Consider the following 18,688-nt stretch of genomic DNA (forward strand, 5'->3'; position numbering starts at 1 on the left):
CACGTGACCTCCTCCTGTCAGCAGCGACACTTCATGTGGCAGCCTCAACGTGCACCTAGCCTGGCACAAGCGTCGTCGTGGTAGTGGTGGTGATGATGATGATGGTGGTAGTGGTGGTGATGATGGTGATGATGGTGGTAGTGGTGGTGGTGATGATGGTGATGATGGTGGTAGTGGTGGTGATGATGGTGATGATGGTGGTAGTGGTGGTGATGATGGTGATGATGGTGGTAGTGGTGGTGATGATGGTGATGATGGTGGTAGTGGTGGTGGTGATGATGGTGATGATGGTGGTAGTGGTGGTGGTGATGATGGTGGTAGTGGTGGTGATGATGGTGATGATGGTGGTAGTGGTGGTGATGATGATGATGGTGGTGATGGTGTTGTCTTCACCTCCTCTTCTCAGCAGTGGCGGTGGTGGTGGCGGTGGTGGCGGCGGTGGTGGCGGTGGTGGTGGTGGTGGCGTGGTGTTGGTCCGATCCCCGGAGGTTCCGTCTGGCAGCATCAAGAGCCGTCTGGGAGTGCGGAGGACGTCCCCTGAGAGGGGGGGGGGGCCGTGGGTGGACACCTCCTCCCCCCCCTCCTCCTCCCCCCCCCTCCTCCCCCCTCCCCCCCCCCCTCCTCCCCCCCCCCTCCCCCCTCATCCTCCCTCCCCACCGGGCCCACGGCTCCCCGCCCACGCAGAGAGCGCTCACAGGGTCGGTCACTGAGCCAGTCAGTCACGCAGTCAGTCACTCAGTCACACAGTCACTCAGTCACTCACACACTCACTCACACAGCCACTCACTCACGCAGTCACTCACACAGTCACTCACACAGTCACTCACTCACACAGTCACTCACACAGTCACTCAGCCACTCACTCACGCAGCCACTCACTCACGCAGCCACTCACTCACACAGCCACTCACTCACACAGCCACTCACTCACACAGCCACTCACTCACACAGCCACTCACTCACACAGCCACTCACTCACACAGCCACTCACTCACACAGCTACTCACTCACACAGCCACTCACTCACACAGCCACTCACTCACACAGTCACTCACTCACACAGTCACACACTCACTCACTCACACAGCCACTCACTCACACACTCACTCACACAGCCACTCACTCACACAGCCACTCACTCACTCAGCCACTCACTCACACAGTCACTCACTCACACAGCCAGTCACTCACACAGCCAGTCACTCACTCAGCCACTCACTCACACAGTCACTCACTCACACAGTCACTCACACAGCTACTCACTCACACAGCTACTCACTCACACAGCTACTCACTCACACAGCTACTCACTCACACAGTCACTCACACAGCCACTCACTCACACACTCACACAGTCACTCACACAGCCACTCACTCACTCACAGTCACACACTCACAGTCACACACTCACTCACACAGTCACACACTCACACAGTCACTTACTCACACAGCCACTTACTCACACAGTCACTCACACAGCCACTCACTCACACAGCCACTCACTCACACAGTCACTCACTCACACAGTCACTCACTCACACAGTCACTCACTCACACAGCCACTCACTCACACAGCCACTCACTCACACAGCCACTCACTCACACAGCCACTCACTCACACAGCTACTCACTCACACAGTCACTCACACAGTCACTCACACACAGTCACTCACACAGCCACTCACACAGCCACTCACTCACACAGTCACTCACACAGCCACTCACTCACACAGCCACACACTCACTCACACAGCCACTCACACACTCACACAGTCACTCACACAGCCACTTACTCACACAGTCACTCACACAGCCACTCACTCACACAGTCACACACTCACTCACACAGCCACTCACTCACACAGTCACTCACTCACACAGCCACTCATTCACACAGCCACTCATTCACACACTCACACAGTCACTCACACAGCCACTCACTCACACAGCCACTCACTCACACACTCACACAGTCACTCACACAGCCACTCACTCACACAGTCACTCACACAAACACTCACTCACACAGCCACTCACTCACACAGCCACTCACTCACACAGCCACTCACTCACACAGTCACTCACACAGTCACTCACACAGCCACTCACTCACACAGTCACTCAGCCACTCACTCACGCAGCCACTCACTCACGCAGCCACTCACTCACACAGCCACTCACTCACACAGTCACACACTCACTCACTCACACAGCCACTCACTCACACAGGTACTCACTCACACAGCCACTCACTCACACAGCCACTCACTCACACAGCCACTCACTCACACAGTCACTCACTCACACAGTCACACACTCACTCACTCACACAGCCACTCACTCACTCAGCCACTCACACACACAGTCACACACTCACTCACTCACACAGCCAGTCACTCACACAGCCAGTCACTCACTCAGCCACTCACTCACACAGTCACTCACACAGTCACTCACTCACACAGCCACACACTCACACAGTCACTCACACAGCTACTCACTCACACAGCTACTCACTCACACAGTCACTCACACAGTCACTCACACAGTCACTCACACAGTCACTCACACAGCCACTCACTCACACACTCACACAGTCACTCACACAGCCACTCACACAGTCACTCACACAGCCACTCACTCACTCACAGTCACACACTCACTCACACAGTCACACACTCACACAGTCACTTACTCACACAGTCACTCACACAGCCACTCACTCACACAGTCACTCACTCACACAGTCACTCACTCACACAGCCACTCACTCACACAGCCACTCACTCACACAGCCACTCACTCACACAGCCACTCACTCACACAGCTACTCACTCACACAGTCACTCACACAGTCACTCACTCACACAGTCACTCACACAGTCACTCACACAGCCACTCACACAGCCACTCACTCACACAGTCACTCACACAGCCACTCACTCACACAGCCACACACTCACACAGTCACTCACTCACACAGTCACTCACACAGCTACTCACTCACACAGTCACTCACACAGCCACTCACACAGCCACTCACTCACACAGTCACTCACACAGCCACTCACTCACACAGCCACACACTCACACAGTCACTCACTCACACAGTCACTCACACAGCTACTCACTCACACAGCTACTCACTCACACAGTCACTCACACAGTCACTCACACAGTCACTCACACAGTCACTCACACAGTCACTCACACAGCCACTCACTCACACACTCACACAGTCACTCACACAGCCACTCACACAGTCACTCACACAGCCACTCACTCACTCACAGTCACACACTCACTCACACAGTCACACACTCACACAGTCACTCACACAGCCACTCACTCACACAGCCACTCACTCACACAGTCACTCACTCACACAGTCACTCACTCACACAGTCACTCACTCACACAGCCACTCACTCACACAGCCACTCACTCACACAGCTACTCACTCACACAGTCACTCACTCACACAGTCACTCACACAGTCACTCACACAGCCACTCACACACTCACACAGTCACTCACACAGCCACTTACTCACACAGTCACTCACACAGCCACTCACTCACACAGTCACACACTCACTCACACAGCCACTCACTCACACAGCCACTCATTCACACAGCCACTCATTCACACAGTCACTCACACAGCCACTCACTCACACACTCACACAGTCACTCACACAGCCACTCACTCACACAGTCACTCACACAAACACTCACTCACACAAACACTCACTCACACAGCCACTCACTCACACAGTCACTCACACAGTCACACACTCACACAGTCACTCACACAGCCACTCACTCACACAGTCACTCACACAGCCACTCACTCACACAGCCACTCACTCACACAGCCACTCACTCACACAGCCACTCACTCACTCAGCCACTCACTCACTCACACAGTCACTCACACAGTCACTCACTCACACAGCTACTCACTCACACGGCCACTCACTCAGTCAGCCACTCACTCACACAGCCACTCACTCACACAGCCACTCACTCAGTCGCTCACTCACACACTCACTCACACACTCACTCACTCACACAGTCACTCACACACTCACTCACACAGCCACTCACTCACACAGCCACTCACACAGTCACTCACTCACACAGCCACTCACTCACACAGTCACTCACTCAGTCGCTCACTCACACAGCCACTCACTCACACAGTCACACACTCACACAGTCACACACTCACTAACACAGTCACTCACTCACACACTCACTCACACAGTCACTCACTCACACAGTCACTCACTCACACACACAGCTACTCACTCACACAGCTACTCACTCACTCACACAGCTACTCACTCACTCACACAGTCACTCACACAGCCACTCACACACTCACTCACTCACACACTCACTCACACAGCCACTCACACACTAACTCACACACTCACTCACACAGCTACTCACACACTCACTCACACACTCACTCACACAGCTACTCACTCACTCACACAGCTACTCACAGCGGCTGCTTTCTCGGCCTTTGCCTTGCAGGCATCAAACGGCGCCTCGGAAAACGACTTCACTCTCCCGACCGCCCATCCCTCCCATCCTCCGGCGGTGGTGGCGGTGGTGGCGGTGGTGGTGCAGGGTCACTGCCCTCCCGGGTGAAGGTGACGGTGCACAGGCGCGAGGCCACGGACGTCAGGTCACGGCTCGGGCCGAGACTCACCACCACGGCGGAAGACAAATCTGGTGAGCGAGATTGGTGAGCGTGGTTGGTGAGCGTGGTTGGTGAGCGTGGTTGGTGAGCGTGGCTGGTGAGCGTGGCTGGTGAGCGTGGTTGGTGAGCGTGGCTGGTGAGCGTGGCTGGTGAGCGTGGCTGGTGAGCGTGGCTGGTGAGCGTGGCTGGTGAGCGTGGTTGGTGGGCGTGGTTGGTGAGCGTGGCTGGTGAGCGTGGTTGGTGAGCGTGGTTGGTGAGCGTGGCTGGTGAGCGTGGCTGGTGAGCGTGGCTGGTGAGCGTGGCTGGTGAGCGTGGTTGGTGAGCGTGGTTGGTGAGCGTGGCAGTGAGGTCATGGTAAGCTTCGTGAGGTCGTGGACCTGGTGGTGATAGTGGTGGAGGTGGTTGTGGTGATAGTGGTGGAGGTGGTGGTGGTGATAGTGGTGGAGGTGGTTGGAAACATTTAGGCTGGCCTGCCTACGATCCATGCTGGGTTTAACCTGCAGGCTGGATTGTGTGAGGAGCTCACAAATCCTTGAAAGATCTCGTCAAAGTCCCATCAGTGAGCTCCTCCGGCAGGCAAGGCTGCGTTGGCTGGGTCATGTAGCCCGCATGCCCAGCCACCGCATGCCTAAACAGCTTTTGTTCGGCCGGATCGAGGGGGCTAAACGGGCGCGGCACGGGCTAGAGAAGAGATGGAGTGATGTGGTACAGGAGGACGTGGAGCTGAGTGGACTTGCCGATGACCGGTACCAGCGGTGTCAAGATCGGCCTCAGTGGAGGAGGCTCGTGAAGGACGCTACTGGGCAGTTGGAGGCAGTCGCCCTCCAGCATCTCTCTCACCATCTCTCCCCCCCTCCCAGCTGTGTGGAGGCGTCTCGGTCCACGCACCAGCGGCTCCCCCTCCACCTCCACCGCCGCCTCGTCGTCCACGTCGTTCCGGGAGCACGGCCTGGGCAAGCGGAGGAGGCGCGGCGACGGCTCGTCGGACAACAACAACAACGACGACGACGACCACAACGACAACAACAACCGCCACCGCGAGGAGGAGGAGGGTGGTGGTGGTGGTGGTGGTGGTGGTGGTGGTGGTGGTGGTGGTGGTGGTGGCGGTGTGGATGATGGAGACTTTCAGCTGCAGAGCGCGTGGGGAGCCATGCTGAGTGACAGGGAGAGGCGCAGAGGAGGAAGAGGAGGAGGAGGTGGTGGAGGTGGTGGAGTAGGAGGTGGAGTAGGAGGTGGAGTAGGAGGTGGAGTAGGAGGTGGAGTAGGAGGTGGAGTAGGAGGAGGAGTAGGAGGAGGAGTAGGAGGTGGAGTAGGAGGTGGAGTAGGAGGTGGAGTAGGAGGTGGAGTGAGCAGTGTTGGGCATCTTGCCAATTTGCCGTCGCTGCAGATCGAGGTGAAGAGGGATTCCAGCTCCAGCTCTGACAGCGAGTGACTGACGTGTGTCTGTGTGTGTGTGTCTGTGAGTGTGTGAGTCTCTGTGTGTGTGTCTGTGAGTGTGTGTGAGTGTGTGTGAGTCTCTGTGTGTGTGCGTGTGCGTGTGAGTCTGTGTGTGTGTGTGTCTGTGTGTGTGTGAGTCTGTGTGAGTGTGAGTGAGTGTATGAGTGTGTGAGTGTGTGTGTCTGTGTGTGAGTGTGTGTGTCTGTGTGTGAGTGTGTGTGTCTGTGTGTGTGTGAGTGAGTGTGTGTGTGTCTGTGTGTGTGTGTGTATCTGTGTGTGAGTGTCTCTGTGTGTGTGTCTGTCTCTGTGTGTCTGTGTGAGTGAGTGTGTGTGTGTCTGTGTGTGTGTGAGTGTGTGTGTGTGAGTGTGACTGTGAGTGAGTGTCTGTGTGTGTGTGGTGTAGTAGTGTGTGTGTGTCTGTGTGTGTGTGTCTATGTGTGTGTATGTGTGTAGTAGTGTGTGTGTCTATGTGTGTGTATGTGTGTGTATGTGTGTGAGTCTGTAGTGCCCCCACCCAACACCCTCCCCCCTCGCCCCCTCCCTCTCAACCCCCACAGAAATGTAATCTCCCCTTAGCCACCACCACCGACGTCGTCGTTGTTGTTGTTGTTGTGGTCGTTGTTGTGATCCTGGGGGGGAGGGAGGAGGATGGGTGGGGGGGTTGCCCCCCCACCCCCCTCACCCCCCCGCGCCCCCCCCCCTCACCCCCCGCGTCGCCCCCCCTCCCTCTCCCTCCCGGGACGAACTAATAATGTCATGTCAGGAGATTCCGCATCACCAACACCACCACCACCACTACCACCACTACCACCACTACCACCACTACCACCACTACCACCACTACCACCACTACCACCACCACCACCACTACCACTACCACCACTACCACCACTACCACCACCACTACTACCACCACCACCACTACCACCACCACTACCACCACCACTACCACCACCACTACCACCACCACCACTACCTCCACCACTACCACCAACTACCACTACCACCACTACCACCACCACTACTACCACCACTACCACCACCACTACCACCACCACCACTACCACCACCACTACCACCACCACTACCACCACCACCACTACCACCACCACTACCACCACCACCACTACCACCACCTCCACCACCGCTACCACCGCTACCACCGCTACCGCCACCACCACCACCATTACCACTACCACCACTACCACCACTACCACCACCACCACCACCACTACCACCACCACTACCATCACCACCACTACCATCACCACCACCACTACCACCACCACCACCTGTACCACCACCACCACGAGGCCCCATTAAACGTGAACTCTGAGTTGGTGTGTCGCGTCTGTTGCTTTGTGGCGCTGCTGAGTCCAGAGCCGTGTGGTGGTCATCCTCTCACTCTCATTCACTCTCATTCACTCATTCATTCACTCATTCATTCACTCTCAATCTCTCTCATTCACTCACTCATTCACTCTCAATCTCTCTCATTCACTCATTCACTCTCAATCTCTCTCATTCACTCTCTCTCTCACTGCCTCAATCTCTCACTCCCACGCTCATTCTGCCACTCTCTCCCAATCTCTCTCTCCCAATCACACTCTCTCCACTTTCCACGCTCTCTCCACGCTCTCCCCTTCTCTCTCCACTCTCTCCTCTTTATCTCTCCACGCTCTCCCCTTCTCTCACTCTCCACTTTCTCTCTCCACGCTCTCCACTCTCACCACTCTCTCCACTCTCCACACTCTCCACTCTCACCGCTCTCTCTCCACTCTCTCCACTCTCCACACTCTCCACTCTCTCCACTCACCACACTCTCCACTCTCTCCACTCACCACACTCTCCACTCTCACCGCTCTCTCTCCACTCTCTCCACTCACCACACTCTCCACTCTCTCCACTCTCCACACTCTCCACTCTCACCGCTCTCTCCGCTCTCTCTCCACTCTCTCCACTCACCACACTCTCCACTCTCTCCACTCACCACACTCTCCACTCTCACCGCTCTCTCTCCACTCTCTCCACTCACCACACTCTCCACTCTCACCGCTCTCTCTCCACTCTCTCCACTCTCCACACTCTCCACTCTCACCGCTCTCTCTCCACTCTCTCCACTCTCCACACTCTCCACACTCTCCACTCTCACCGCTCTCTCTCCACTCTCTCCACTCTCCACACTCTCCACTCTCTCCACTCACCACACTCTCCACTCTCTCCACTCACCACACTCTCCACTCTCACCGCTCTCTCTCCACTCTCTCCACTCACCACACTCTCCACTCTCTCCACTCTCCACTCTCACCGCTCTCTCCGCTCTCTCTCCACTCTCTCCACTCACCACACTCTCCACTCTCTCCACTCTCACCGCTCTCTCTCCACTCTCTCCACTCACCACACTCTCCACTCTCACCGCTCTCTCTCCACTCTCTCCACTCTCCACACTCTCCACTCTCACCGCTCTCTCTCCACTCTCTCCACTCACCACACTCTCCACTCTCTCCACTCTCCACACTCTCCACTCTCACCGCTCTCTCTCCACTCTCTCCACTCACCACACTCTCCACTCTCTCCACTCACCACACTCTCCACTCTCACCGCTCTCTCTCCACTCTCTCCACTCACCACACTCTCCACTCTCTCCACTCACCACACTCTCCACTCTCACCGCTCTCTCTCCACTCTCTCCACTCACCACACTCTCCACTCTCTCCACTCTCCACACTCTCCACTCTCACCGCTCTCTCTCCACTCTCTCCACTCTCCACACTCTCCACTCTCACCGCTCTCTCTCCACTCTCTCCACTCACCACACTCTCCACTCTCTCCACTCTCCACACTCTCCACTCTCACCGCTCTCTCTCCACTCTCTCCACTCACCACACTCTCCACTCTCTCCACTCTCACCGCTCTCTCTCTCTCCACTCTCTCACTCTCCACTCTCCCCACTCTCTCTTTCCTCTCTCTCTGTGTGCTCCACAAGTCCTCATTAGCAACGGTTGCCATGGTAACCATTAGAGGGGGACAGGGGGGTCCATCCTCCCCCCCACTCACTTCCTCCCAGCTGGTTACCATGGCTACCACCTCAAATGAGAAAACGAGCCAATGGGAAGCGCTTAATGCAATTTGTTACATAGTGTTAAATAATAAACAACGTAACGCAGTCACTCAGACTCAGACAGACAGACTCACACACCCATAGACCCACACAGACTCTGACTCACACAGACACACAGACTCACACGCAGTCACTCTGACTCACACAGCCACCCATAGACTCACAGACACAGACTCACACAGACACACACAGATACACCCATAGACTCACAGACTCACAAAGACACCCAGATTCACACACAGAGACTCATAGACTCACCACACAGAGACCCATAGACTCACCACACAGAGACCCATAAACTCACCACACAGACCCATAGACTCACCACACAGAGCCCCACATACCACACAGACCCACAGACTCACCACACAGAGACCCATAGACACCACACAGAGACCCATAGACTCACCACACAGAGACCCATAGACTCACCACACAGAGACCCATAGACTCACCACACAAAGACCCACAGACTCACCACACAGAGACCCACAGACTCACCACACAGACCCACAGACTCACCACACAGAGACCCATAGACTCACCACCCACAGACTCACCACACAGACCCACAGACTCACCACACAGAGACCCACAGACTCACCACACAGACCCACAGACTCACCACGCAGAGACCCATAGACACCACACAGAGACCCATAGACTCACCACACAGAGACCCATAGACTCACCACACAGACCCATAGACTCACCACACAGAGACCCACAGACTCACCACACAGAGACCCACAGACTCACCACACAGACCCATAGACTCACCACACAGAGACCCACAGACTCACCACACAGAGATCCACAGACTCACCACACAGAGACCCACAGACTCACCACACAGAGACCCATAGACTCACCACACAGAGACCCATAGAGTCACCACACAGAGACCCACAGACTCACCACACAGACCCATAGACTCACCACACAGAGACCCACAGACTCACCACACAGACTCACCACACAGAGACCCATAGACTCACCACACAGAGACCCACAGACTCACCACACAGAGACCCACAGACTCACCACACAGACCCACAGACTCACCACACAGACCCACAGACTCACCACACAGAGACCCACAGACTCACCACACAGACCCACAGACTCACCACACAGACCCACAGACTCACCACACAGACCCACAGACTCACCACACAGACCCACAGACTCACCACACAGAGACCCACAGACTCACCACACAGACCCACAGACTCACCACACAGACCCATAGACTCACCACACAGACCCAGACTCACCACACAGAGACCCACAGACTCACCACACAGAGACCCACAGACTCACCACACACAGACTCACCAAACAGACCCACAGACTCACCACACAGACCCACAGACTCACCACACAGAGACCCACAGACTCACCACACAGACCCACAGACTCACCACACAGAGACCCACAGACTCACCATACGGAGACCCACAGACTCAACACACAGAGACCCACAGACCACACAGACCCACAGACTCACCACACAGAAACCCACAGACTCACCACACAGACCCACAGACTCACCACACAAAGACCCACAGACTCACCACACAGAGACCCACAGACTCACCACACAGAGACCCACAGACTCACCACACAGAGACCCACAGACTCACCACACAGAGACCCACAGACTCACCACACAGAGACCCACAGACTCACCACACAGAGACCCACACACTCACCACACAGAGACCCATAGACTCACCACACAGAGACCCATAGACTCACCACACAGAGACCCATAGACTCACCACACAAAGACCCACAGACTCACCACACAGAGACCCACAGACTCACCACACAGAGACCCATAGACTCACCACACAGAGACCCATATACTCACCACACAGAGACCCACAGACTCACCACACAGAGACCCACAGACTCACCACACAGAGACCCACAGACTCACCACACAGAGATCCACAGACTCACCACACAGAGACCCACAGACTCACCACACAGAGACCCATAGACTCACCACACAGAGACCCACAGACTCACCACACAGAGACCCACAGACTCACCACACAGACCCATAGACTCACCACACAGAGACCCACAGACTCACCACACAGACTCACCACACAGAGACCCATAGACTCACCACACAGACCCACAGACTCACCACACAGACCCACAGACTCACCACACAGAGACCCACAGACTCACCACACAGACCCACAGACTCACCACACAGACCCATAGACTCACCACACAGACCCACAGACTCACCACACAGAGACCCACAGACTCACCACACAGAGACCCACAGACTCACCACACAGAGACCCACAGACTCACCACACAGAGACCCACAGACTCACCACACAGAGACCCACAGACTCACCACACAGAGACCCACAGACTCACCACACACAGACTCACCAAACAGACCCACAGACTCACCACACAGACCCACAGACTCACCACACAGAGACCCACAGACTCACCACACAGACCCACAGACTCACCACACAGAGACCCACAGACTCACCATACGGAGACCCACAGACTCAACACACAGAGACCCACAGACCACACAGACCCACAGACTCACCACACAGAAACCCACAGACTCACCACACAGACCCACAGACTCACCACACAGAGACCCACAGACTCACCACACAGAGACCCACAGACTCACCACACAGAGACCCACAGACTCACCACACAGAGACCCACAGACTCACCACACAGAGACCCACAGACTCACCACACAGAGACCCACAGACTCACCACACAGAGACCCATAGACTCACCACACAGAGACCCATAGACTCACCACACAGAGACCCATAGACTCACCACACAAAGACCCACAGACTCACCACACAGACCCACAGACTCACCACACAGAGACCCATAGACTCACCACACAGAGACCCACAGACTCACCACACAGAGACCCACAGACTCACCACACAGAGACCCACAGACTCACCACACAGAGACCCACAGACTCACCACACAGAGATCCACAGACTCACCACACAGAGACCCACAGACTCACCACACAGAGACCCATAGACTCACCACACAGAGACCCATAGAGTCACCACACAGAGACCCACAGACTCACCACACAGAGACCCACAGACTCACCACACAGACCCATAGACTCACCACACAGAGACCCACAGACTCACCACACAGACTCACCACACAGAGACCCATAGACTCACCACACAGAGACCCACAGACTCACCACACAGAGACCCACAGACTCACCACACAGAGACCAACAGACTCACCACACAGACCCACAGACTCACCACACAGACCCACAGACTCACCACACAGAGACCCACAGACTCACCACACAGACCCACAGACTCACCACACAGACCCACAGACTCACCACACAGACCCACAGACTCACCACACAGACCCACAGACTCACCACACAGAGACCCACAGACTCACCACACAGACCCACAGACTCACCACACAGACCCATAGACTCACCACACAGACCCACAGACTCACCACACAGAGACCCACAGACTCACCACACAGAGACCCACAGACTCACCACACAGAGACCCACAGACTCACCACACAGAGACCCACAGACTCACCACACACAGACCCACAGACTCACCAAACAGACCCACAGACTCACCACACAGACCCACAGACTCACCACACAGAGACCCACAGACTCACCACACAGACCCACAGACTCACCACACAGAGACCCACAGACTCACCACACAGAGACCCACAGACTCACCACACAGACCCACAGACTCACCACACAGAAACCCACAGACTCACCACACAGACCCACAGACTCACCACACAGAGACCCACAGACTCACCACACAGAGACCCACAGACTCACCACACAGAGACCCACAGACTCACCACACAGAGACCCACAGACTCACCACACAGACCCACAGACTCACCACACAGAGACCCACAGACTCACCACACAGAGACCCACAGACTCACCACACAGAGACCCACAGACTCACCACACAGAGACCCACAGACTCACCACACAAAGACTCACAGACTCACCACACAGAGACCCACAGACTCACCACACAGAGACCCACAGTCTCACCACACAGAGACCCACAGACTCACCACACAGAGACCCACAGACTCACCACACAGACCCACAGACTCACCACACAGACCCACAGACTCACCACACAGAGACCCACAGACTCACCACACAGAGACCCACAGACTCACCACACAGACCCACAGACTCACCACACAAAGACCCACAGACTCACCACACAAAGACCCACAGACTCACCACACAAAGACCCACAGACTCACCACACAGACCCACAGACTCACCACACAAAGACCCACAGACTCACCACACAGAGACCCACAGACTCACCACACAGACTCACCACACAGACTCACACAGACTCACCACACAGACCCACAGACTCACCACACAAAGACCCACAGACTCACCACACAAAGACCCACAGACTCACCACACAGACCCACAGACTCACCACACAAAGACACACAGACTCACCACACAGAGACCCACAGACTCACCACACAGACCCACAGACTCACCACACAAAGACCCACAGACTCACCACACAGACCCACAGACTCACCACACAAAGACCCACAGACTCACCACACAGAGACCCACAGACTCACCACACAGACTCACTACACAGACTCACCACACAGACCTATTGACTGGAAAACAACCGCTATTTGCCCCTAAGTGCCTGTACCAGGCTGTGAAGTGTGGGTTACCCTCCTGGCAGGAGGTCACGTGACAGACCCAACAGGTGCCGTGGGTCGACTGAGATGAGAGTGACAACTTGCTGTGCTTTAGCCACCCGGCGCTCCGCTCGTTGTTGTGAGCGTCGCTCCTCCGCCCTCCGTTGTTGTTGCTGGAGGGCGACTGCCTCCAGCTGCCCAGCAGCCACAGGGTGCACCTAGCCTGGCACTGCCCAGTAGCAGCAACACACCGAGACACACAGACACACACACACTGACACAGACACACACACCGACACACAAACCGAGGCACAGAGACACCGACACACACACAGACACACACACTGACACAGACACACACCGAGACAGACACACACACACCGACACACTCACACAGACACACACATCGACACACACACTGACAGACACACACACACCCACACACAGACACACACACTGACACAAATTATTTAAGACAGGCCGAGCAAGGCTGCCCTAGATGACGCCTCTGGGCGGGTTTGGAGCCAAATTCTGGGAATCGAAACTCAGATCGCGCTGTTTGCGAGCGCCTCTCAGCTTCATATCGACACAGACAAAGCTCCCCCAGGTAGCCTCTAGCAGGGCTGCAGGGGCAAGTGCTGCTAGTGGCGAGTAGCACCACCTATGATGCACACACAGACAAAGCTCCCCCAGGTAGCCTCTAGCAGGGCTGTAGGGGCAAGTGCTGCTAGCCAGCACCACTGCTGCTGGTGGTGGTGGTGAGTGGGAATCGAACTCGGGTCACCAGGTTCGTAGCGCAGCGTAGCCTAATCACTGCACCACCACTCCCCGCTACGCTAAGAACCCGGTGATGGTGGTGATGGTGGTGATGATGGTGGTGATGGTGGTGATGATGGTGGTGATGATGGTGGTGATGATGGTGGTGATGGTGGTGGTGATGGTGGTGGTGATGATGGTGGTGGTGATGGTGGTGGTGATGGTGGTGGTGATGATGGTGATGGTGGTGATGATGGTAATGATGGTAGTGGTGATGATGGTGGTGATGGTGGTGATGATGGTGGTGATGGTGGTGGTGATGATGGTGGTGATGGTGGTGATGATGGTGGTGATGATGGTGGTGATGGTGGTGATGATGGTGGTGATGGTGGTGATGGTTGTGATTGTGATGATGGTGATGGTTGTGATGATGGTGATGATGGTGGTGATGGTTGTGATAAGGGGAGTGGTGGTGCAGTGGTTAGCGCACTGCGCTACGAACCTGGCGACCCGAGTTTGAATCACAACCACCATCAGCAGTGACAGCGATTCTCTGAACCGGTCTTGGGCCTCCCCTAGGTCGACTCAGCCTCAAATGAGTACCCTGGTGTGTCGGTGGTGGTGTAGTGAACATCCCCACTGGGGAGAGACAAAGGCGGCCGGGCGTGGTGCTGGCCACCCACCCCCCTCTGTGTGTAGCCACAGCACTTGCCCCTACATCCTGCTAGAGGCTACCTGGGGGAGCTTTGTCTTTGGTGATGATCCGAGGAAGGATTTATGACCTTAATAAGCTGGCGGAATATCGTGGCACGGACCTCGCGAAACATCCAAAACACAAACACACAGAGACACACACAGACACAGACACACAGAGACACATACACACACAGACACACACAGACACACAGATACACTCCCAGACAGATACACTCACAGACACACACAGACACATACACACACAGAGACACACACAGACAGACACACACAGAGACACATACACACAGTCACACACAGTCACGCACACACAGATACACATACACACACACAGACAGACACACACACAGACACACACACAGACACACACACAGACAGACAGATACACAGACATTCAGAGATACACACACAGAGAGAGACACACAGAGATACACACACAGAGACACACACACAGAGATACACACACAGAGACACACACAGATACACTCACAGACACACACACAAAGACAGACAGTTACACAGACACTCAGATATACACAGAGAGAGAGACACAGACAGATACAGAGAGAGACACAGAGAGAGACACGCACAGAGATACACACAGAGAGATACACAGACAGACACAGAAAAAGAGCGACACACACACACAGACAGATACACAGACACACACAGAGAGACACACAGACATATACACAGAGATAGAGACACAGAGACAGAGAGACACAGAAAGACAGAGACACATACAGACACACACTGACAGAGACAGAGAAAGCTCCCCCAGGTAGCCTCCAGCAGGGCTGTAGGGGCAAGTGCTGCTAGAGGCTACCTGGGGGAGCTTTGTCTGTGTGATACAAATATTGATAGAGGCAGAGCCGCTACGCGGGTCGCCTACAGAGAGTGGAGTGGCAGATATCGGAAATAAAGCGATGGTGGTGATGGTGGTGATGGTGGTGGTGATGGTGGTGATGGTGGTGGTGATGGTGGTGATGGTGGTGGTGATGGTGGTGGTGATGGTGGTGATGGTGGTAATGGTGATGGTGGTGATGGTGGTAATGGTGATGGTGGTGATGGTGGTGATGGTGGTGATGGTGATGGTAGTGATGGTGGTGGTGATGGTGGTGGTGGTGATGATGGTGGTTATGATGGTGGTGGTGGTGATGATGGTGATGGTGGTGATGGTGATGATGGTGGTGATGGTGGTGATGGTGGTGATGATGGTGATGGTGGTGGTAATGGTGGTGATGGTGGTGATGGTGGTGATGATGGTGGTGATGATGGTGGTGATGGTGGTGGTGGTGAAGGTAGAGGCTACCTGGGGGAGCTTTGTCTGTGTGTGTACATCATAGGTGGTGCTACTCGCCACTAGCAGCACTTGCCCCTGCAGCCTGCTAGAGGCTACCTGGGGCAGCTTTGTTTCTCTCTGTGTGTGTGTAAGTCCTGAACTTACATTTCCAAATCTACATTCAATTCGCGTGTCGGATGACTTTTGTTTAAGATCACTGAGGGAGGGAGGAGGGGGGGGAGGGGGGAGGGGGGGGGATTCACCCACACAGACAAAGCTCCCCCAGGTAGCCTCTAGCAGGGCTGTAGGGGCAAGTGCTGCTAGCGAGTAGCACCACCTATGATGTACACACAGACAAAGCTCCCCCAGGTAGCCTCTAGCAGGGCTGTAGGGGCAAGTGCTGCTAGTAGCGAGTAGCACCACCTATGATGTACACACAGGCAAAGCTCCCCCAGGTAGCCTCTAGCAGGGCTGTAGGGGCAAGTGCTGCTAGTAGCGAAATAGCACCACCTATGATGTACACACAGGCAAAGCTCCCCTAGGTAGCCTCTAGCAGGGTGCCTTTCCTGGTCTCAGACTCTGGATCACCTTCAGTACACTTCCTCAACAGATGGCACCTCAGCCAGCCACTCACAGGGGGTGACTTCCTCCTCCAATATTTGAGGCACCGCAGCCTCAGCAGGGTCATCCCCACTTTGTGCCACGATGTTTTCCAGGCTGAGGGATTTCTCCTCCCCCAGGACCTCACAGAAATGCTCAGCAAATCTGCAAACCTGTTCCTGGGGGTTGGAGATTGGTTCACCGTTTTTTAAATCCTTTATATTAAGTTCACTTGCTCGCTTGCTTGCGCGCTGACGACCGTGCAAATCTTTCGGTCGTTTTTTAACCCACTTCCCGTGATCCAATCGAGCTGACATTTTGCACAGACTCATTGTGCGTGACAATTTCTTTTCGTGAAAATTTTTGTTTAAAAATTGTACACTTTTTAGGTAAAATTTTTTTTATATTTAATTACCAATTGCTTAATGGTGGCAGGCAATCATCTGACCCATAGGTGGCAGCCATCTCAAGCCAGAGGACGAGAGGACTCTAGCCGCCCGTTTCAAAGACCAATGTGGGCTGGGTTTATAGTGAAAAACTTTGTTTTACGGGTAAATTTTTTCCCCTAATGATGGTAATAGGTGTGGCGCTGCAGGTGACTTTTTTGATGGAGTTAAATAGTGATTTGTGATCGCGGGCCACTGAGGCAGACTCCATCTCCTCAGCAACCCGCGACCACCACCCATCCTTGCAGCACCTCACGGCTCTCCGAACCTCCGAGCGAAGGCTGCGGTAAGCCTCCTCATTCTCTGACGTGGGATGCTGTAGCCGATGAGAGTGGGCCTGTCGCTTTTTCTCAACTATCCTAAACATCTCCTCTGTCAGCCAGGGTCTCTGGGGAGGTCTGGACCGCGTACCCAAAGCGGCCATTTGCAGCTGCATGAGTCACAGTCTTAAACTCGCCCATTTACCCTCGACATCAGGTGGAGTGGGGGACGATGCCAACCCCAGCCGCAAGCGATGATGAAATTCTCGCTTGCAACTTTCATCAGCTGAGACCAGGCCACTTTTGGTTGGAATGGGGTCCTGGGTGTACACCCACCACAGGAGTGGAAGAATGGCAGGCGCATCTTACAGATGACTAGTCGATGGTCAGAGGGCAGATCAGCTCCACGGTAGGTCCTGGTGTCAAGGACATGGGCTCGCATCCGCTGGTCCGTCACTACGTAGTCCAGCAGATGTTCTTACTTGGACCCGGCATGCATCCATGATGTTGTGTGGATGCGCCGATGCCGGAAGAGCGTGTTGGTAATTACAAGCCCATGGGCTGCACGAAAATCTAGCAGCCTCCTGCCGTTATTATTGAGCTGATC

The 18,688-nt window shown here is 55.0% G+C and overlaps 1 long non-coding RNA gene across 1 annotated transcript; it reads left to right on the forward strand.

Annotated features, from left to right (window-relative positions):
• Positions 1–4,547: 4,547 nt before the first annotated feature.
• On the forward strand, positions 4,548–7,486 carry LOC144952944 (uncharacterized). Its single transcript, XR_013640722.1, has 2 exons — positions 4,548–4,745; positions 5,574–7,486. It is a non-coding gene; the product is annotated as an uncharacterized LOC144952944 (long non-coding RNA).
• The last annotated feature ends 11,202 nt before the right edge of the window (positions 7,487–18,688 follow it).

Source organism: Lampetra fluviatilis, chromosome 71 (genome assembly GCF_964198595.1).
Source record: "Lampetra fluviatilis chromosome 71, kcLamFluv1.1, whole genome shotgun sequence".
Classification (NCBI taxonomy): Eukaryota; Metazoa; Chordata; class Hyperoartia; order Petromyzontiformes; family Petromyzontidae; genus Lampetra; species Lampetra fluviatilis.